The sequence below is a fragment of the Thermobia domestica genome, chromosome 11 (genome assembly GCF_964235325.1).
Source record: "Thermobia domestica chromosome 11, izTheDome1.hap1.1, whole genome shotgun sequence".
NCBI classification, from domain to species: domain Eukaryota; kingdom Metazoa; phylum Arthropoda; class Insecta; order Zygentoma; family Lepismatidae; genus Thermobia; species Thermobia domestica.
In genome coordinates, this window is record NC_137464.1 from 164,295,031 (window position 1) to 164,320,258 (window position 25,228).

The window sequence follows — 25,228 nt, forward strand, 5'->3', positions numbered from 1 at the left end:
TATAATAAATATATACCGGTACCAAAATCAATAACAGACGAATTTGTGCCATTCAGGAAACTCACATTGTTGATTACAAACTATAGTGTAGAATTTTCGGCCATACTGAAGAACCATTATAAGAACTTAACATACACACGGATTAATACAAACAGTTTGTTTGGGAACATAAGTTCCATTCAAAGGGCTCACTTACGAAGCTCGTATCCCACATCACACTATAGATGCATGTATTAATTCGAATAGGAACTTAAAACCGACCTCATACTCGAAGATACAACAATCAAATGTTTTGTCACTCATAACATAACATAAGATAGTAATGCTATAGATACACTAATGCTGTAAATTCTCTTCCAAATCTCAGGTTTAGACAAATACAATTTTACTGGACCAGTGATGAATTTTACGCTAATATTAGTTGGCTTCCATATAGTTTTCTGCTCAGGGAAAACTATACTATGGTATAGGTTTGTTTCAGTAGAAAAGTATAATAGAAATCAACTGTACATACGTTTGTAATGAGAAAATTGAATGGCAATACTTCACTAATACATTCAAGTATTTCAACTAACATTATTCTCCTTATTTCTAATTAGCAAATATTATATTTTATTTTAAATTATAAGAAGTTCTTGGTGAAAATGTACATTTTGGGGAAAATATTACTCCTTAACACCCTCAAATTGTGTTACATTTTGTTATTGCGTTCTTAGTAGGATTAGAATTACAAATTAGATTTCCAGGCTTTCGGCAGCATGAACAAATAGCAAGAATGTGCTATTGTAAAAGTTGTATAGTTCTCTGGTCTAGATAACTGGGTTGAGAACAGTAGTGTAGTTTCTATAATTTAACCCTTCTGAGGGCGAGAAGTGATTCAGGAAATGACGTATACTGTAAAAGTTTATCAGTTGACTTTCATGATGGTATGCGCACCCACAAACTGCAGCCTACTCAAGATCCGGTCGTGCTTTGGATCCAAGTTAATAACAGATTCTGTTCCTTGCGACCTTGGTTTTGTATAAGTATGAAAAAGACGAAAAACAGTACAACTCTGACACAGTGTTCGTACCTTTCCTTAAGAAATTCTCTCTCAACTGACATCCTTTTCTTATTAAATTTTCCGCGGTTTATTGTGTATCCGATTCCTATGACAGACGTTGTGTGTTAAGATTAATTTAGTTATATTTAGTTATATATTTGACTTTTATTTTATTTATTTATTTATTTTTTTTACAAGAAATACAAATATACGCAGTCAAGATTGGGTACCAATTATGCTACTTTGAATACACACACTATTGCTATTGTATTAGTTCCTTTTTTGAAGAAAGAAAGAAAAAAAGAGAAACACATTTATGATGGTCAACTATCTGCGCAAGAATTTCCATGGAGTTTCTCATTTTATTTAAATAAATCCATTTTTTCCTTCTTTGCTATTTTTAACTGCAAAATTTCCCTAGATTATACCTATGGAAATTTCCCTCAAACTGCGAACACTACTCTGATCCACGTATGTTGATACATTGCAAGAAGGTGTTTAAATGACATAAACTTGGTATCAGAACTTGATTAATAAACCTAGCTTGTGTATTTTAAAGTGGTTCTTTCGATTTTTTTAAATCAAATCCACTCACAGATATCAAGGTTCAGCTGTAAAAATAGTTCAAATCCTACTTTATTCACTATATCAAATTTACAAAAAGAAAAAAATAAATTAGATTAAACGCAGGCATAATTTTAAGAAAATAACTTGTCATAAAAAAGAATATTAACATATCATAAGAATATTAACACAAGGAAAATGCATTACTATATCTTAGAAAGAAAATAGCTAAATATTGGTAGAAAATTCCTTCTCCGCCAGTTCTACACATGTCTCCCATGAGATTTTTATAAGAAGAGAAAACCTGTTTTTCTCCACACTGATGACATCGGGGAAAGGGGGAGAAAAAGAAATAGACTCTTGCCATCTAACTCTAGAAGCATCTTCTGCAATTAAGCAGGAGACAAGAACTGCTGACACGACCAAGAGTCTGTTCTCCACCACCCTTCACTCCCCCTCACAAACACTGAAGCTCTTTTCAGACACAAAAGTTTTCTTTCCTGGAAATTTACCTACTTTTTTGTGCCCTCCAAGCAAAAAACGGGGAAAAGCATGAGAATTTCTTGTGAAAAACAAATGTAAAAATGAAAATTAAAAAAAAAATACAGTGTTTTGCATCGTTGCATTAATCTTATTTTCTGTCGTCTTTTAAGATTCTTTTCTTGTTTCTGTTTACTGGGTTCAATATAATGCAGCGGTAAAAAAAAAAGAAAATAATAATGAAATTTTCCTCCGCAACAAAATAATTAAGAGAAGCGATTTACTGACAAAGATAGGGAAATAATTATGGAAAAACTTTCGCTTACATAAGCCTGCCAGATTTCATAACTGAAAAATTATAATATTTTCCTTAGAACATTGCCTTTACATGGAAGGGCGATTTCTTGGACAGCAGCACTTGCAACCAGAGGTAGACACTTTCCCTAATGATCACTTGACCTCGCCTTCATCCTCAAAGTGTATTGTTGCCCTCACCCTCTCTTGCCATCGCCCTCAAAATGTATTGTTATCCTTAAAGCTTTTTGTTGTACACACTCTCATTTTCGCTCTCCTCATCAAAATACATTTTCGTCCTCCTTCATTTAGTACAATGTGGAAAAGTAAGAGTGAGAGTAACACTTATGAGAACAAAATGTATGTGTGATCTCAACTCTGCTGGATTCACTTAGCTTTGTGAAACCTCGTAACTTAATGTCTGGGTTAAATAATGACAAACAGATCATGAAGTACTTACATGCCTAGGTTTACAAATTACATGCCTACTAATTTTGTTAATCATGTATATTTTGCAGAGAAGGAATGGCGTGTAGATAGATTCCACCAACACTTTATTGGAAACAAGCTAAAATTTCCAATAGGTTTATAGAAAATATTTGAATTCTCTTCTTCCCTTTGGATACGCATTTCAATGTAAATTTAAAGACAGAAACTCATGAGATACTTTATGTTTTGTATAAATTTAAAATATTTGCCCTCTTAGTCCTTTAATCAAAGTAACACAACCGATCTATATGTAGAAGAAGATATAATTGTTATATGAGTGGCTTGGGAAAACATAATGCTAAGCGCCATTTTCGGTGAAACTGTGTTATTAGATGGAGTTTGGTAGGGTCGAACCATAGAATAATATGTGGATAGTTTAATTTTGGAAATGAACCTGTATATAGCAAGGAAATTTTGCTTAGTATGTGTCATTGTATTGAATTGCATGTCAAATGTCAACCTTTCCCAATTTACTCAAAAATTAGAAAACATGATATACCATTATGTTATATATATATATATATATATATATATATATATATATATATATATATATATATATATATATATATATATATATATATATATATATGATATAATGATATACCAAGCCGCTCATATTCGATAAACAAATCCCTAGAAGGACCGTATCGTGCACGATAGTGTCCGTGTTATAAGCTCAGAAGAGAACATGGTGCTCCTGGTGCTCCACGGCCGAAAAGTTTTTTTTAGTTTCTATCAGTGTACTAGGGACGGACAAAAAAAAGTATATATAATACATAACATTGTATCAAAACCTAAGGTATTCTATATTTATAAGTTATCGTGAAACTCAAAGAAGATCAGTTGGGGGCTAACACCAACGGTTCATTCTTTACTAATTTCAGCTCCGTGCAGAGTGAACGATTGTGAAGCCTTAAAGAAAATGTGCGACATGTTTTTTTTAAAAAAATCGAAAAGTTGTAACGGAAATTATCGTGGAACATATTTTTAATTTGGGGGAAGGGGGCGATGAAATACATCGTACATGAGCAAATTGAATTCACCGCACATTCTTGACTGATTTTAAACTCATTCACTGGAGATTACTGAGAAGACTCAAAGAAAATCGTATCAAAACCGAATGAATTTAAGAACATTTCTCATGAAACTAAAGAAAATCGAGGGGACAGGAAGTTGCAGGAGGGTGCACATACCCTACTTTATTCTTTACTGATTTCAACTACTTACAGACCTCCGAGTCTGTAATGAGAATGAGGATGTGAGAATCTCAAAGAAAATGTGCGACTATCATGCCAAAAGCAGAAAAAAAAATCGTAAAAATGTTTTGAAATCCAGCGGATGAAGCAAATTCACTTTCATTTCGGAAATTTTAACTCAAAACTGTAAGAATTATATTTATATTGCCGTCAATAAAATATACATAATATTTTTCATAATAGAATTTTTTACGTGATTTATATTGAACTGTCTTTCTCATATATGCGTGAAATTGGTATAGCGGGATGGATTTTACCCCATTGTAATTCTTAAACTTGATTGATCGTAACCCCAACGAACAGGGTTATTTCTAGAAGTAAAAAGCATGCACATACCTAGATTAATCAAAATAAGATGGTTTAGTGACAGTTATCGTAGAATAGATAGACAGAGAGACGAACAGAAACGCATATGCAAATTGAGTCGAATAGTATCTCCGCCTCTGTTTAGCTATCCGAAAACTACTTTTAAAAGGCATGCTTTGCAAATAATTGGAATATTTTCTCTTTATGTATTTAAAATAAAATATTTCCAATCGCAAGTTTAGGAGTGACTTCATATACTAGTACACTTATTTTTGTTATCAAGTATTCTACGTACGTATAATGGATTTATTCTAAAAGTTCTTAGTCATAATGTTCTTAGAATTATTATTTTAGTTTAACGTTCCACGATTATGTACGGAGAATACGGAAAACTGATGATGATAATAATAAATTAAATGATGAAATAAAGGAAGTGGGAGGAAACGGGATAACCCGAAAAATCCATATACGACATTTGTGCACCACAAAGACTCTTGATGCTAGCTGGAGTCGAACCAAAGAGGGGCTCACTCTACTACTGAGCCTCCGCAACACCGTGAAACTTCTTTTCTGAATTATCGAATTCATTTTACAAAATAAAATAAATCAAGTTATCAGTTTTTGCTCATAAACATTTCAGCTCATCTAAAATACTACAATTGTGGTACACTTGTAGAAATACAAGTTACACATCGCATTCTAACTGAAATGCAGTATAAGAATGTAACTCGAAAATAACATCTATTGTTTGTAAATCATTTTAGAAAGCTATATTTATAATAAAAACCGTGGTACATAGAAAGCCAACGTAACTTAAATAATTTGGCTTGTTTGTTATATATCCCATATGATTATACCCTTTAGGCTAAGAAGCGATGAATAAATAATGAACGTGAATAATTACGGAAAAATAGCTGAATGAGAATGTGAAAGGAAATTGGAGAACCACGAGAAAACCTAGGGACGCGATAAATTCATATGAATGGGAATGAACCAGGGTTCCTTTTACTAGAGGTTGTCCTGAACCCACTGAGTCACTATACCCCCTAAAGAAATTCAAAATCAAGCGACGAAAGTCGAATTGTTTCAGAATAACTCTGTTGATAGTTAGGTAAGTATTCAAGGATGCATGCATGATACCAGAAGTAAGAATTCAAAACTTGCTTGTTTTTCAACCTATTCAATTTATAGTTTATTTGATATTTAAATTAGTGTAGTGAAAACCTAGCAGTAGTTAGTCGCCTCTAAACTTTCCACAAATCTACCCAATATTTGTACCACATGAAAACATTTTCTGTTTTCAATATTAAGAGAAATAAACAGTAATATTTACTATGTAAGCACTTTTACTGAAATATTTTATGCCAATCTCAAAGTGTAGTGTCATATTAATTTGGTAAAATTCTATTAACCTACATTTTCGTTTGAAGCTTCATTCCATGCTGATTCACCATCTCTGGGAGTTTGCTCATCTTTTTATTTTCTCGTTTTGCTGCGGGAAGAAAATATATGTGAAAATAAATGGTGTGCTTCTCGAAGTTCTTTTCTGAGAGAGAGAGAGAGAGAGAGAGAGAGAGAGAGAGAGGAGAAACAGCGACCACGAAGGAAAAGAGATCTTTTTGATGATTATCAGCAAGGAGCTAACTCGATTTTGGTTGGTCGTAAAGTTTGCTCACAAGATTGTTAGACATGGTGCCAACGGGTACTAGCGTCGCTTTTTACAGTCTTGTTAACATCTTGATAACGGCAAACTCGGTATTTTTCATTCGTATATTTTATTTTGAATTCGCTCTTTTTTACATCCCCCCCCCCCCGACTCATTCTTTGTTTTAGTGTACTCTGTTTTAATTCCACTCATTACATTCTTTGAAAGACGTCTCTCTGTATTTAGAATTACATAATATTTTTACAACTGTGAATTAGTGTTAGAAATAATGATGTACGGACGTTGTTATACCATTATGTCACAGAAAGCCGTGGCTATATGTTGCCTTAATACATAACTTTTTATCATCAAAAATTGCATGAAACCGCAGACTTAGGTTCAACGTACTATCCGAGCCAGAGATGGAATCTAGATTATTTCCGAGGAAAATGAAAGTCTAAACGCTGAGAAGCTTACTTTTTAAACACAATTTGAAGTGTTTGTTTCTTATTATGTAAAGATGCAGAACTGACCTTCTCACCAACCAAGTAAATAGTAGATCCTCACAAAATCATTCCACGTAACATATTACTCACAAAATTATAATAAGAACGACATAATATGTTCTCGGTTTTCTTTCGGTATTATCATGACCTTCAGTATACTAGCTGATCTATGAGTGACTCGATTTTGATAGGGGTGGCTCAGTGGCAGAGCGTTCACCTCTGGTGTTTGGGGTCCCGGGTTCGATCCCAGCCCACGCCAAGTGAACTTTGTGGTGGAAAAACACCGTGTGCGTGGGTTTTCTCGGGGTTCTCCCGTTTCCTCCCACTTTCTTCATTCCACCATTTTATTCATCACTCATCATCACCGTCTCCATTAGCCTAACCGGCATAACCGTGGGACGTAAAACTCAAAGATTTCGTTTCGATTTTGATAGGCAGAGGTAGGGGTGTACCAAGAACCGGTTAACCGGTTTCGGTTCGGTTTGTAGCTTCGGTCCGGTTTGTAGTTTCGGTTCGGTCTGTAGCATCAAATTAAAATCGTTAATGATTTTGCCTTATTGTATCTTATTTGGTGAGGCTTTATTAACTTATTGGATATATGGTCAATTAGGGGGGAGTATTATATTTCATATGGCATTGGTGCATTGTCACATTCCCCTTCAAAATTTTAAAGGGGTAAATTGGTTCATCTCTTAAATTTAGGAATTGCCAATAAACTTAGTTAATATTCTCATGGATTCCAATATATAACTCTGTGAATATGGGTGGTTCTGCTTATTCCCCTCTATGACTAAAAAAATGAAAAAAATATTTGTTTTATGATGTGTTTACCACGAGAAAAAGTTATTGGCCTAATTTATCTACTTTCATGAATCTTTGTCACGTTAGGTAATTACCTGGTTGAGTAAAGGTGCCTATTCTTCTTCATAGGACATGGGTACACTAATGCTCCTATTTTAAAATTTGGGAAGTGCAAATTGACCAACTTCCTAAATTTGGGAAATGTCAAAAAATAAATATTGACATTTATTTCCTTAAGACTCGTATATATACTTTCTTAAATTTAAATATTCCTCTTGTCTCCTTATATGCGTAAAAATTGTCAAAACTATATTATCAAAAGTAACACATTATAATTGAGTTGTCTAGTTCCAAAAGGGCTCTGGTCCTTTTACAGCAAATTCCAGAAAACTTAGAAACAATGTAAGATCTGCATGTTTTGTAGAATTTGGAGTACTTCAGTGTATTCATGTGGAAAACTTAAACATCCTCAAATATTTCCAGTTCTACAAAACGCATCAATCCTACAGTTTTCCACAGTTTTCTGGGATTTGATATAAATGGACAAGAGCCATTTTGGAACTGCACGACTCAACTGTCAAAAATAAATAAATAAATAAGTGAGGCTGAAAATAAATTAACATGAGGCAGTAATTTCAAATGTTGTAGCCTGTATCCACTAAGATGATAGCTTATTGCAACTCATGAACCTATGGATGAATAAAAGTCCCCATTTGTTTTGTTGGACATATGTACCGTAAGACATTTTTTTTTTTAAATTTCCAGAGGAGTACATTTGGCCTACTCCAAAATTTTGAATAGCCAAGTAATTATTCTCTAGAACTAAGTGGAATATATTTTTACAAATCTGGATGGTTTAATTCTTCCTTCCTACTCAAAATTCAAATTAGGGAGATTTACCTAATTTAGCATCTTATTACTTTGAACTTTAGGGAGAACTCACAGTCAAATACCATTGTTGGTACAATTTGATTGGTCGATCCCTAGTTCTTATTAACAATGCCGAACTTTGAAACTTGGATATGGTATTCTAAAATCACTGGTGGAACACTATCGTCCGTTCAATCATATTGTTTGATCACAAAATCTAAATAATTTCACATTTTGGACTAATTTAAAATCGAACTTTAAGGCACGAAACATGATAAGCAATTGTTAAAATCGATTGATATATAATAACACCTCTTTCATACTTTGAATCTCACGGTTTGTAATCATGATTCATGCACGATTTAAGGTCACTGATCGAAAATACTTTTTAGTGAAATCTGATTAATTGATTTCTATCTGTAACTTCAAATTTTGGACTTGAAATCTAATAGATAATTATTGTAACCTATTGATATAAATCTATAATTTCACACTTTGAAGGCTAGGATTGTAGTTATAGTTGAATCACTGATTGGAAAAAGGGAATAAGTGCATCAGACCTAAGTTTCCAAAAACGCTAAAAAACCTTCCCGAGGCGTTGTTTGTATTTGTTGCAAAAAGTGTATCATTGATTACTTGTAGCAAAAGAACTAACAAACACTAAGACAAGAAGAAGAATCTTGTATTGCAGCACTGCAATTGGTTAGATAAGCTTAAAAATGGAAAAAAAAATGTTCCCTTTTTCCAATCAACTAGAGTTGGACGCAATTGTAATTGTGTGTAGAGCATGTAATGTGCAGTTTATGATAGAAAGTTTTGAAAATATACATGCTGAATGCAATGTTGTATGTAAATCTTGGATATATGTATCCGAACTATCACGCATGTTAGGCTTCTAACACTGTAATTGTCACCGTTCGTTTTTTTTTTTTTGTTTTTGTTTTGTAGAGCACATGTTATTCGTACAGCAAGAAAAGTAATACAATAGACAGCTGAAAAAATACGTAGCAAAATACGTTGTCAAAATAGAATGACTTTACATAGAGTCCTATCCGCCTGCATCTTCGTCGTCTACAGTTTCCTGGTCAGTGGTTTTCCATGAACAAATCATCCTATAAAACTTTTTGTATTGGTCAGGTATGCATTGGATGATTTGTGAAGAATCGTCTATCTTTTTCTGATTGATCGGGACTTGCCAATCGTATGCCTTTGATGTTGGTAGTGGAACGTTTGTGACATTACTTTTGAGTAATCGAAAAATATCAGTTCTTAGTTCATTGATAAACTTATGAGCTTGCACATAACCTAGAGATTCTGCTTTATAAACAGTGTCTTTATTTACGTACTTGGAATTCCACTGTTTTGTCCACAATGCTACCTGAAGATTTCTTGTAAAACGGTTACCACCAATGTTTAAAATCTAAGATTTCTTCATTGACAACTTCATAAACCTGAAATGGAGTATCAGTATTTCTTGCATTTGGTAATAATGTGGTTATACTGTGCTGGTAAATAAATGCGATTGTGTCGTTTGAGTTCTCGTTTGATTATAACAAAATTTCGGTCACATGGTAAAAACTGTGACCTCTGACAGGCAAATATTGCTGTACAGTGGTAAAGTGTTATGACACGATCAGACTGAAAGAATTAATGTCATTGTATGATTGAAGTTTTAGTATTGTATGATCACCACTTGTAACACTGAAAACACGTAAATCTGTAACTGATTGGGGCAAGTATTTCTCTATAGATTGTGCAATGCGAAGACAAGGCGAAGTATCGTAACGTCAGCAGAGGGCTCTAATGGTTGTCTACATACACACAGTCTCACAGTTGTGGTGGTATCCTATAGTGATTGGAAGAAGGAAATAAGAAACGTAGTTATTCCCTTTTTCTAATCAGCGAGATATTTTGTCTTCTACATTGGTCATATAGAGTTGCCCAAACTTCCTATTTTCTACTCAACGATGTAACTATCTTAAAGGAACACATCTGCTATCTCAGGTTAAAATCGCAAAAAATTGTACTTATTCCCTTTTTCCAATCAGTGGTTCAGTTCATAGGCTGAAAAAGAAGGATGGTTAATGAACGTGAATGATTATGAAAGAATTTGTGGAATGGCAATTTGGAGGGAATCGGAGAAACACGGGATATCCCACAGACACAATATTTTTCACCATACATTCATATGAATAGGATCGAACCATGGCTAATTTACTAAAGGGGAGCACCTCAACCCACTGAGCCACTGTACCATTAGAGAAATTCAAAATGAAGGTCGAAATTCGAATTGCCTTAGTATAAAGGTAATCAAAAAGTTCTGTCGCTTTTCGTGCAGGCCCGTGTTTCATTGGCCCTCACACCGTGAGTTGATTGCGAATGGAGATAAGACGAAGGCCAGTTGTTGATGTGGGTATATCCAACATACTACCTGGTTGTGGCAGTTTAGTTACAACATGAACTTAAGTAAGGACAAGTAAACATGGGACTTCCATAGAGCGTCATAAAGGCATGTATGCTATACGAGTTCAAAGTGGGATCAAACGCCATTGTAGAGGGGCGGAACATATACCAGGCTATTAGTGAAAGTGCCATGAGTACGCAGACAATGCAGCTGTTGTTTAAGAAGTTTAAGGACGGTGACGAAACTACTCAAAGACGCACCACGTGTCGGAAGACCAACACACGTACAAAATGATCTTCAGGCAGCAATTGAGGTGAACAGTTTCCACACATGTAATGAACTGGGACTACAAGTCAGCGTGAGTGGAGAAACCATTCGGTACCACCTCCATCAACTTGGAAAACACTACAAGTTGGTTCGATGGGTCCACACGATTTGACTCCGGGCCAGAAAACAATGCGAACACACTCCTGTGTTTCTTTTCTGTCCTGTCTAAGGAAGGAGCCATTTCTGAACAGAGTTTTGACATGTGATGAGAAGTTGGTGCGGGTGGCGCGGGTCCGAAGCTCCACGGCGCCATCAACATTGGTTAGCATCCCAGGAACCGGTTCCAAAACAGCTGAAACCAACACTGCACCAGAAGAAGGGTCTCGTGTGTGTTTGGTGGACTGCCCGCGGTATCGTGCATCTTGAAATTCTACTAGTTGGTCAAAAATCTATGTAACTGTGTACTGCCAGCAGTTGAGCCCTGTTCAAGAAAAAACTCACCTCTGAAGCCAGCACTCTGAATCGCAAAGGTGTCCTCCTGTTACAGAACAACGTTAAACCCCACGTGGCTAGGATGGCCCAGGACACCACTCTACTGCTTGGATAGGAAATGTTATTGCATCCGCCATACTCCCCGGACATTTCACCATCCAATTATCACCTGTTCAATTCCTTGGACAATCACCTTAGAGGATACCAGTTCAAATCCCTGGTAAAGGTGCAGAATTCACTTGATACTTTCTTCGCTTCATGGTCCACCAATTTCTAAAGCGATTGAATCCATGGCCTTCCAGAACGTTGACAGAAATTCGTCAATGATGATCGGGACTATTTTGAACTTTCAAGTACGTCTTAGGTGACATATCGATGTTCGAAGGTGGTCGGTGAAAAAACGACAGAACTTTCTTTCATGTGTACTTATGATACACTCACTCTCACCCACCATCCATCTTGACACACCCTCAGCCACTACCCACTCCGACCCACCACTCATAATGATTCACAATATTTCATTTGTTAGTGAATAAGCCACATCCTTCTATCGTGAGGTTGTTACGTGTATAATTTTAATACAAAGATTGGTTTATTTTTAGCACAGTGAAAATTTTATGAACCTTACATTCGTGTCTAATGTTTCATATTCCTTTCTAAGCAAAACTGGAACTGAGTGAAGAATAAGACGGAATTCATTATCCTAGTGCCGATTTGGTCAGGGCGTTAATAGAAGGAGCAATGAATTAAAAGTCCAAAAATTAAGAAAATCATGTAACAACTTCTTGAGAATTTTGTTGTTCGCTACCATAATTCAGAGTTCCTTCTATCAAGAAATATTAATTGACATCTGAGTTTAATGACACTATAATTACATAGTTCTTGTTTACAGAGTATTTGAATTATAATCCAGAATTTATTCCTCCACTCCAGCTCCTTAATTTTCAGTGATATATATATCCTTTAACTATCCCTTTGAGCTACAGAGGAATATTGATCATCCTATTCTTGATTCCAGCCTTAGTTCCCTCCTCCCTACTAATGTAGATAAGTAGATTAGAATGAACGTTCAGGTACAACAAAATAATATAATACGATGTCATCTAGTACTTTTATCCATTCATCTTTTTCAAATATACGGATTTACTGGAAACGAGTTAATATTAAATAGTTGCAGTATGGCATTGCTATGTGGTCTTATTGAGGAAAGGTATATCTCAATATTCTTGATATCATAGTGAAAATTCACATTTTTCATATCCTAGTTACCGAAACTAAATGTTTGTAAGTGTAGTTTCTGTCCAGGCGTTATCGCAACCAACAATAATACTGTACCCGACGTAATGGAGTTATACTGTATATGTGACATTGTCCATGTGACTGATTGAAATTGTAAAAAAATGGATTGAAATATCTCAATGTTCTCGAACTTATGTACTATACTCCTTAACCTGAAATATGATCTATTTATTTGCAGATATTCCTACCACTAGAAATAAAGCCTAATTATTAGTAGTATTAGTAGCAGTACTTGAAGCATTACTAATAGTGGTTGTTGTGGTGGTATTGTTGCTGAAATAATCCTCCGGAAGTTGAACTTTGTGATTTAAAACAAATGGAGGTAAACAAACACATAAATACTGAAACTCTAAAATTTGAAATAAAATATATACAGCATATACAAACGAAATGTACACAACATGTGTCTACGAACATAAAACAGTTTTAAAAAATTCAGCACAAAACATACGCAATGTGACGCAGTGGCCATATTTTTGTTTTCACTGTCAATAAGCATATATTAAGCAGTATCGAGAACGGTATATATATATGATCTACTAGTCAATAAAGAAATACATTCTGGGAGTCAGTGCCCAAACACGCTTTAGAATTAATAAAAGTTGAATGTGGGATGTAAAGGGTTACATAATTCAAACTCCGATCATTGTAAGTTTTGTAGATTCGCGTCACGTAAACAGAGCGACATAAAAATGTCTGACAGCTATGATAACCGGATAAGACTGTCGACTTTTATGGGGTAGTTAAGACGGATGTGCAAGTGGGGAAGACATACTGACTGATTCTAAGTGATTGAAGAAGGAGAAACTATATAAAGTATAATCTACCACCCATCTCATCCTCTAGTGCTATGAAAACTCCTTGGAAGCCTCCTACTTATCATTTTTCAATATCATTTTTTTTGGGGGTCTTGATTCTTCGTAGAAGTTTTGCAGTTAACGTAGCTACAGGAAGTATTGCATCGTATGTTATATCTTTCTTTCTCCTCACTCAACAAGTCCAAAAGGAATCAATCATAGTGTTTCTGACAGAACACAGCCTGGTTCCAATTTTAATGAACACGCAAACATATTCTTAACCGAGAGGTTGATGTCTTGCTTTTTCTCCTCATGAGATTTTAATCTATTGCATTAGTACTCGAATATCATACTAAAAATAAGGTAATGTAGTAATGTCCCTAACCAAGTTGTGTCATTGATTCAGTAAAAGGAGAAATAGGACAAATATTTCGAGGAGTGCATTAACATGTACAATAATGTAAATTGCATAATTATACTTTTAACATTATATTCTTCTCTCGATTAAGTATTGTTCTCAGTGTCAGGCATAAAGTATCGAATGCTCAGAACCTTAATAAAAATCAATCCAACCAAGGAATATAAGAAAGAAATTTCATTATAAATAAAATATTTCCTTTGTTCATAATTTATTAAGAGACAAATTGAATGAAACTTCTCCAATTTTCCAACCTTTTCCAACTTTCCAACATAGAAATTCATTGAATAGTGTTACAATTCACTGGGTTCTGCAAATGTCCTATCACAAATTCCTCCTCCTCCGCTTTCCTCTTAGTTCATCAGTCTAAAAGGATTCCTCATTTCTATTCACTAGATTGAATTTGTTCAAATAAATAAGAAATATGTTGCACGCATCAGAAAACAACTTATTTCAAATTTGGTATTCGTATCTTTAATGGTGAAACAGCAATACTATGTTACAATGGTTTAATTTTTCCTTTCTAGTGCTTTATCGTGCATTACATAAAATTCGTGCAAATAAAAGTGTTCGTATTTCGTGTTTAAAAATGATCCACATCCATATCCTTCTGCTCATAAGTTAACCCATTACTGCATGGCGTGCAAGTAATTTCATTCTGACAAGTCGATCCTCTGTTTGGCCTCTTGATTCGATTTTTGACGTCTTCGCATTTCAGTACTTTCTTAGGATACCACCTGCTTTAACTTGGGTTTATTAACGCTAATAGTGTGTACTCTGACGGAAGAAGAAAAAGAAGAATTAGAGTTGTATGTCAATGCGTCCGAATATATAAACAGTGTATGTTGCTTGCATGTGTTAACATTGTGATTATCATTTTAAAAATCCCTATAGTTTGGTTACTTATATACATTTAACCTAGAAAACCAATACCATCTTGGTGTCCAATATATTTGAACACCATGTATATTGAGCTACATATTTGCGTGTAGTTCACACAATTGAAGTGCTTTAGTATTTCAATTAATATTTTATTACTATCATTTTTACTCACTCGATTTGTTCAAATTTTAATTATTACAATCCTGTTATATATCAGTGTAGCCATAGTTATGTAAATATATAAATCTTTTAAATCGAATATGTATTTCCATTCAGGAAAATATTTTTCAACGATGATTGTATTATGTTTCTTGTTGACAATGTTACCAAATGTTAATCTTAGTTTGTGACTCATATTAAATTTTTATTTTTGTTTCAGTTTGATTGTAACTAAAATTTTGGCCACCGTAGAAGAACAGAGTGTAGAGGATAATTTGAATTTCGTATTTCCGCTGATGTATAGAGAATGAATAAACAATAATAGTGACAAATTGGATGAAGACTACGATAGAAACCTAAATGTTCTCGGTTGGAATATGTTAATGACAACATGTAAATTGGAAATTTCCAATGGTAATATTTGTGTAGATAATAAAGATTAGTTTATTGCAGCCTGTGATTTAAAGTTCTAACGAAAACATGGGAGAGATAGGTGGATCAGAATATTGCTGCATTTGGCACATGAATTACACAAAGAATTGATTGTGCATATTATTTGTGAATTTTACTAATGTTTACCATTTTAAATTGTCAGTTACTGACACAAAAAAGGTAGAATCGGAAATGCATACAAGTTCTCCTTTATCATTTCGAAGGCGTATAGCCATTGCGCTGTTGAAAATATTCGTGAAAGTGCCATCGAAGATAACCACTTCATACTATACCATTATCATATGTACGTTTGATGATTTGAACGACTGGTGCGAAAACAGTGAAATCAAATATTTCATTTCAACGTCCAACGATTGGGCCATTTACGCTAAGGGAAACGATGATTAAAACAAGTGAATGATTATGGAAGAATTGATGGAACGAGAAAGTGGGGGGAAACGTCAATACCCAAATAAAACCCGCTAACGATATTGTTCATCACAAACTTACTTGGTGAGGATCGAACCAGGACCCCACACACCAGAGAGAAGTGCTATACCACTGAGCCACTGTCCCATAAATGATGCGTATAAACAGCGAAGGTAAGATGATGTGCGAAACGTAGCTGTTCTGGAGAAGCAATGTAAAATAGGCAACGTAAAATAGGCTTGGTTGCAAGTGTTTTATGAAGTAACGTCTACTATTGTTTTTATTATCATGTCATATTATACAACTTCATTATTATCATTCATATAATAATTATATATGTAACCAAGCAGCGAAATGCAATCGTATACTAGATAATATCATAACAATATCAAACTGTAATATAAAATTAGTAAATGTTGAAAAAAACGATATTGTTTTTCTATTGCATGACGGCAAACATCACCTACCATATCACTAAGCTCTTTCCAGCCTTAGAAAAAGGTAGACGTAAACAAACCCACCTGACTATCAGTGGGTCGATGATCAGTCTACTGCACTAGTATCCTAACGCAATATAATCCCCACTAAAATAATAATTTCAAATAAAGACACCTGAATCTATCCTGCATTTTGTGATAATAAACGCAATCTATCTAACATTTATCAACAGACATACTTTATTTCAACCTCACCCTTATTGGACATATAACATTTACTATGCATGCGTATGCGTTCGCGCACCAACCCCGCTCATTTGAAATTGTAGAATGCATAGTTTCATGGGGATGATGTGTGACAATAATCCATCTTTGTCTCGTATTATAAACACAAAAGAGGACAACAAGAACTTAGACAATCTCGTTTATGCAGCGATTTAAAAGAAAACACATATTTCCAATATAGTAGTTGTCAGAGTCAGTGCGCTAATTATTTACTAACGAATTATAGCCTTACACTTTGTAAATTATGCAACGACAGTAAGCTAGCAAACAATCTTGCTGATCACGTCTCTCGCTGCCGAAGCACGTGTGAGCCGCGAAATAATTTATTTCACTTTGCTTACGTATACTTTATTCTAAGGTTGGAAAGACTTTAGTACTTCCTCTTCATGGCGTGAAGTGTATATTGCACATCCATCAGACACTCAAGCATTGGTCACAAAAATTAACTGTCCGTGAAATATTATTATTTGATATTCTAGGGTCATAAAATGACCAAAAGATTCCGAAAAACAATCGTAATATACCTTATGCAATAATGGGTAACTTCTGATTCTGCGTAGGTAAAGGATTCTGTATGCACATTGTATTGCTTATAACAATTATTCGTTTTTAGAAGATATAACAAGTGTGTACCATTTCAAAGTGTAAAACTACCCCCACAATCCAAACTATGTGAATTCAATACTCAAACTTGAATAATACATATACCTAGGTATAACTACTCATTGCAAAAGGAGAATAAGAATCAACGATGTATTATTTTAATCAGAAGTTGAATCCATATCAAAAAGTAATTACTCACTATCTCTTACTGGTTTTCCTCTATCGGAATTAGCATTAAAATTGGAAGTGGTAATTGATGTCTATCACGTCTGGTTGTAATAAAAATAACAATATTAGATATAGAACATATTCTTGGTACTTAATCAATATTAAAAAATAATGCTTGTCGCTAACTATTTTCGTTTTATCTCTTCTGTGATCAATACTGTAACTGAATAAATTTAGTTTAAAAATTCTCCATTACATCTATTAAATTAAATTTATCTTGTAGTACATTCATAGCTACAAGTTCTAATAACGGAATAAGATCAAAGATTGAACCTGTTTCTCAGGGGTTAAATCCGTATCAAAAAGCATTATTTGCTATCTCTTACTGCTTTGGTTCCATGAAAATGGATTAGCTCTTGGCACTTAAAGAGGTAATTTATGTTTGTCACTTCGGGTTGTAATAGAAGAGTAAAATCAGGATTCTTGCAGTACAGAATTCATAAAAAAATCTGCTTGTTGCTAGTTACTTCCCTTTTATCCATTATGCGATCAATATTATAACTGAAAAATCGTAGTTTTTAACAACTTCTGGTTTGAACAGATAGTTGAAACTTGAGACAAAAGTTCATTCTTGGGACGTTGAATCTATGTAAAAAAGCGTGTTTTGAAATCTGTTACCGTTTCCGATCTACGGAAATAAGTATTGAAACTTTAGAAATATCATAGAAGTGGACCCTAGGAAATTATTGTAAGGTTCCACATATCTTCACATCATGCTGTAACCATGTGTCTACTACATGTGCTGGCACTGAACGAACATACTTCAGGTGACGGTAACGAAGAGGAGTTGTCCATCATCGTCAACATTCGACTAGTGACGCAGAGCCTAGCGGTCAGCAACAATCAGTATTCTTGCAATTGCAGTCGTGTTAGTTATACAGTGTTGTTCAGATTCTCTGTGCAATCGGTAAAGTGAGAAAGACGAACCCATGAATGGCACATGAGTTTGTGAACACTGTTCAATATGGACCGGCATTTTGATGTGTGCATTCTCTGCACAATGTTATCAGGAAGATTTTCTGCACAGGATTGTCACGTTTAATGAACAATGAGACTAAGTGGACAATCGTGAATGGTCAGGACAATGTTTCCATGGTTATCACTGTACAAGATCAATACAGTGCTGAATTACATTGAATGAAACACAAATTTATCTGCAATCATTCAGCAATGTTCAACAGACATTATACCGTTTTGTTGCAATACAATGCTCGCCCATACGTCACTCACAGAACAATGCAGATTCTCAACGAGTTGTAGTACGTAAGCCTTCCTCACCTACAGTATTCTTGTGATGTCTCTACCACTACCATATCTTCCGGCATATCAATAATTTCTTGGCAGGAAATAACTTCAAAATGATAGTGAGGTGCAGCGTGCGATTGAAGACTTCTCGCTATCGAATTCCAGACGTCTTTCGTCAGGGAATCCAATCGCTCGCTGAGTGATTGAAAAATGTGTGACCACAGATATAAATTTAAGTCACCAGGTTTTCAGTTTGCATTTTTCTGACCTTTAAATGTGGAACACATTAATCAGATATTTCATTTGCATCAATTCAACAAAAAATAGGTTAGTTTAATTGTGCTGACCATATCTCCCTTAAGGTGATGTTTTAAAGTTGAAATGGTGTTATTTGTACACATACGGAGTCATGCTAACAGGTTAGTCAACGTTGCGACATCTGTATATTGTTAATGTGTGATAGAAACATGTTGCTTTACGTTCAAATAAATTTAGAATAAAATGTAAAAAACAGCCAAGGAATTAAATATTACACTTTATCCTGATGGATACGTTTACTTATCACTAGAAGGACCAAAATTTTTACCTCCCTAGAAGTACCGAGCCGTCATTTTGACGGCGATTTAAATGCAAGAGATATATATCATTTTTCTTTATATTTCTCTTATTTTAGCTTTAATTTAATATGTTTAATCGACTAGCTTATGTTTTATGTAAGTTTTTCTCGTGATATTATACAGGGTGATCCACTAAATCCCGTCAATACATTAAATATAATATTAATATCGAAAGTTTGTTCACAGGACAGTGACATGAAAAATTAAAATAAAGGAATAATACGTACATTCCTACGTATGAAATCCTTTTTTTACTAATCACGTGATATCACTACCTGCCTATAGACATTGGCTGGGCTATTTTATTTTGGAACAGACCGAGTGTATAATACACAAAAATCATTATGTTTATTTCAAACTTTTTATTACATGAAGATGAATTTACATTTTCAATACATTTTTATTTCAACCTGTATGCACTGAACTCAAGGGAGAAACACTTTTCTCGCGTTTACACTTGTGTACTGTGAGTAGATTTTCTGATTGATATCCATAAAGGTTTGTAGTGAACATATTCTTTTCTTTCTGATTCAAGCACATTTTGAAAAGTTCTCTTCTGTTTGGACGCATACTACCAATCAAGGTCAACTGTTTTTTTTTTCTTTCAAAGATTCGGCTAATTTTTAACTCGTAAGAAAAGTTATCGCATGTAACATTCAGTCCTCTGTTGACAAAAGAATCAATCGTCTTCAGAACAATATATTCGCCTAACTCTAAGTGCTGACGTCGTTCTTAGTCGTTACCCAGGTAGGAAATGCGTTTTAGTTGATACCGTGACTTTAGAACTAAAAGCAGCCACATTTGAATCCAAACTTGTCAGGCATGTTTGTCATATATTATATGTATTTGCATGTCATCTTACTAGAGAATAACTGTTCATCCACACAAACACTGTCGTGGGTTTTATAGTGCCTGATACAATTCTGAATGAATAAGTTCTACACAGATGATACCAAAGCAAGCTTGTTTTTCTTTCAGCCTTGAAGAGCTGGGGCACTTTTCATCAAACCAAGGATACTTCATTATTTCAAGAAATATCTTTCTTTCCATAATCTTTCTGTAAAACACTGGTCCACAGCTTACGTTCTATAGTTCCTTTACAGATATATCTGAAGCTACACGAAACATCAATGTTGCTAAAAATGAAAGTGTTCTGCAATTGACAATGGCCAAAGAGAATCTTGACGCTGTCTGAGCTTCAATAACGGTGCATTTCAAAATGTTTCTCAACACTGTCTCGTCTATGAACAAGCGAAAAGCACTACCAAAATCACCATCTTCAATATGATGTAACGCATAATATAACGAACAGGTTTCTCGCGAAGGATGTCGGGTGAGACAGTACACCCAGCATTGTTCTGTCTGTCCATTTTACTCCAACGTGTCCCATGACCTGCTATAAAGACATTTGATTGATTACTTCTGGAAACTTCTGTATCTGTTTCCTTCCTCTTATCCGAAGAAGTAGCTTCAGACACTGCATTCTAGTTACTACTGCTGGCTTCATTGAAGCAATCTCCCTGTTGTTCTTCCAAGCGAAATTCATTTTCACTCAAATCTTAGAAAGCACGTAACATTTTATCAGGTCTCATGTTGCTTTTGTAATTATTCATATGTACCTTCAAGAAAACCTTTATTTCTACAGAGAACAATGTTACCAACAAGATACGAACATAATTCAAGAAGAAATCAATCAAAGAAGAACCAAATATTTTACCTTTACAGCAATGAAAAGCAGAAATGAAAGATATATCAAATAGCAGACTCGTTGGAAAAATAACGTAAAATATTTCAAAATTTATTATTTCCAACAGAAATATTACATTTATTATTACCATATAGCGTACAACCTATAAAACAGTCCACATCAACAACAAAATATAGATTTTTAAATGAGGCAGTCAAATTGACGGTTTGGTCCTTCTAGGGGTAACCAACAAAAATATACATTTATTTAAAATAGACACACAATGTTTATATGCTATATTAAACCTCTCCTTAAAATAATAAAAGTCCTAAAGTATGGTTTCATAACTCAAAGAAATATATGAGATATAGAAAATTGTTTTACGTGATGCCGTCAAAATGACGGCTTGGTCCTTCTAGTGTTATATAAAATGAATATTTGAAAATAATCCATTTTCCCCTTAAGTCAATAAAATCTTTTCTTATTTCACTGTAATGACATAACAGAGCCTTAAACTATACACTATATATCTTACCGCTTGCCATATATTAGATGAAAATTCTCAAGAGAAAATTATCTGAGAATTCTTTGATTTTTTCTTCGGTGGCAGAAGAAGTTCAAGAGTCGTCTTTTTTAATAAAGGGATATGAATAGTGACCTCTGAGAACATCATTCTTCCTTTTTTGACCCTTTTAAGGACGATGCAAGAAAAGGACAATGTGTCTTCTTTCCATTTTTTTCATTAATATATTCTCTCTCTTTTTTTTTTTTCTTTTTGAACTACCCTTTGAAATCTTTTCCCATTGTATGATCTTCTATTATTATATGTGTGAGTAGAGCAGCATTTTTTATTTGTCTGTAGCACATTTTACTCTCATCTTTCTCACGTGATTTCTTCGAACCTTTTCTTGTCTCTTTTGACTTCCAAATATCTCTTTTCTTTCCCACACTTCTATCTGCTTCTTATCCCTATTTAAAATCGAGAGACATTCATCATGGTGTTAAGTCGGGATCACCCCCTACTTTCACTGTTCTTGTGACGTCACAACCACTACTACTCCAACAGTTTTCTTTCACCATACTAATATTCTTTCTTCCTTAAAAAGAAAATATTTCTCATTTTATGTTCTAAGAAAAGATTTTTTTCTATCATTTTCTTCTTTTCATTGTTGTCATCTTCCATTTGCTTTCTTTATACACTTTATAAATTTAGTGAGAAAAGTGGCCGCTTGAAAGAAGTCAGTGATTATTTTAATAATGATTTTTCTCTTTAGAATTCAAAGAAATTGCCGTTCCAAAGATAAAATATGTTTGTTAGACATATAGATCGGAAAACTGTTAGTTTGGATATCAGGCGCAGTATTATTCAAAATTCACAAAAATACATTAATGTTATGTATATGACCTAAACGAGATTTCACACAAAACATAACTTTTCTATCTCCCCCTAACCAACATATTTGTCTTGCATTCTCAAACATATTCTGACTACCATTCTCATTTTACGTCTACAAACCCCTGCTGTTCTGAACAGGAAAAAACGCCGTCTGGTTAAAAAAAAAAGTACGCACGCTCGGAGAATCATGTCTTTCTGTTCGAAACAGGTGTATAATTTCTCCAACGTTCACCGTACCTTTAGATTAAAAGCAAGTAGAAAGAAGATATATTTGTTGATTTAGGTGAACTTGGTGTGGAAAAACCTCTGATTACTTGAAACTGTTATATCATATTTTACTGAAACACAAAAGAATAACTTAGTACACGTGAGACGCCAGGGTTCGATTTCCCGTCGAGGAGTTATATCGTGTGGGGAAAATTGAGTATTGTTTACTAATTGTCAGATAGTGGGTGATTGACGTTGTCTATCAGATAGGCTGACAGTATAGTTAATTGGTTATAAATGGTAATTATCTTTCAATATAGGCAATCATGATACATATCAGAAAATATTTTAAAGAATGCCATTGAGGCAGTTAGTAAACTTGAAAACATGGTGATAAAGAATTTAGCACTTAAGTGTTTAAGAAACGTCATTCCAGTATTATTTTCGTGACTAAAGTTTAACTATCACAACAAGAGACTGGTAATCTGAATCTCATATCCTTGATGAAATGTATAAGGAAAACAGTATATACCGTTAGATGAACCACTGTTCGTATACTTTTGTAACTGACTCTTATTGGTGGGTCACCCGGCTCTATATAACATCTGCACGTACAATAAGGCTAATGCACGTTAATAATGACTTTTCTATACATTATTGACTTCATTAGAAATACAAGTCTTTATTTCTTAAAACTGTTTTGTTCTAAGAAAGTATGTTTGTAAGTTACAAGTGAAATCTATATTTGCAGACTTAGTGTCGGAATGTTTCAAGTTTTTTCTTTCTGAAAGTCTGTTAGTTTGTGTGTAAGTAGTACACAATTCGATAGTCTTATTTATGCCTATCCCAAACTGTTCATCTCGGTTATCTTCATAAACAACTGTATTCTCCAATTGTCAATTAATTGAGCTACTGTGCTCATGATAACTCCCCATGTTTGCATACCACAATATTTTGATTTAAATTGCTGTGGATTTGTGGGAACTCGAAAACAGTGACAACTTCGAACATTTGTGGTAGCAGAAGATACAATTTGAACAAATTAATTTATAGCTTTTTTCCCTTACATACCTCACTTGAGGCTTCATATCTCAAGAAGCAAGGGTAGGTACTGTCACCTAAACTGGAAAGATATTATTTGTAATTATCTATATTGTAATTAACTAATGAAAACACCGCTTTCCAGCATCTATTGAAACATTACAAGCATACGAAAATTTAAATCATCTTGCGACAAGAGTGAAACTTAGTACTTAGAGAACAAATTTGCAAACTTTTGCACAATTTCTCAATGCTTTTAGGAAATCAATTATTTTTTTATACAGCTATGTCACTATATCATTTTCTTTCTTGAGAACAATTTACCGCTTTACTTACAAACGAAATTCTTTATCCTTTCCATTCCGAAATAGAACTGATGTTTCCAGACATCTTACGAGTACTTTTTCCAAAGTAATTAGTGTTTTCAACATCTACGTTTTGATTTCCATACAGCAACAAATTATGACAAAATTTCAAAATACCTCGGCGACAAACTTCCGAGGTTCATTTTTCAAACACGAGAGTTTCGTTTCACCTTCTGAAATTACAGTAGACTTAGTTATTATAAAGGTTCAATGTTCTAACATGGAGTGATAGATTTTGTCACTAGCGATTTGAATACGCTGAGAAGGAAGCAGATGGAACCTACCCTTAAGATGTTGGATCTATATAAAATATGATTTATATAACGATTTCCTACTTCTTTTGATCGATGAAAGAAATAAAATTGAAAACGACAGATTTCTATATCCTCTTTCAACAAAAGGATTAAAGATTGAATCTATTCTTGAAACACTAATTACTAGGTCTCGAAGTTGAAGAACTAAAAACTGCTCAAAATGGACCCATGGAAAGACCTTAAAAAAATCTAAAAAAAGGACCTAAAAACTGGAAAAAAGGACCTAAAAATCAGACCCAATGTAATTAGAATTACATATTTAATGAATATAATGCTCAAGAAATACAAGCTTCTGGTAGTATACAATATACAGTTGAAAGAAATGGTGCAGCGGTGCACATACTCCTTTCGGAGTATCGACTCGTCAAGAATCTTCTGATTTGTATACTGCTCCAAAAACATTTTGAAAGTTTCATTGTTGATCTTTGCCAATGGGATAATTCCTTCAACTAAGGCATTGCAAAGATTTTTGTAAAACAGAGACGACTTAATACCACCAGTACTTTGTCCTAACAGAAGCCTCTTTTCCTTTTTCTCCGCGGCCCGGGAAGCTGCTTTCACGTCCAACTCTACGTCCAAAAAATCGTAAATCTTTCACTTCGCAATATTTGCAGAAAAGAATATTTCCATCCGTCTAGAAAAACCTTTGCTCCAGGTTTAGACAAACTGACTAAAAAAGGAAGTTTTCTTAGGTTTAATTTGTGGCATGTTAACGGTCTGTCCTTTCACAAACTCAAGTCAAAACTAAAATACGAAAATTTCCCGACTCTCACTGCCCTGCTGGAAGACATTATTACGCCTCCTTGTATTACTTGTGATTATTGTAGATCTGGTCTTATCAGGCCAGTCGTTGGAGAATGTCTTATCTTTTGAATTTTCTTTACTAAAGAAAAGATGTTTAAGAGGTGGTGGTGATTCGAGTTAATGGCCAGTAAATTTATTGTCGAAAGATGAAGTGAAAAAAAGAA

General features: G+C 34.2%; 1 protein-coding gene across 1 annotated transcript in view; it reads right to left on the bottom strand.

Moving 5' to 3' along the window:
- LOC145664543 (uncharacterized) overlaps positions 1–25,228 on the bottom strand; it is a 990,857-nt gene that overhangs the window by 283,844 nt on the left and 681,785 nt on the right. The window lies entirely within an intron of this gene.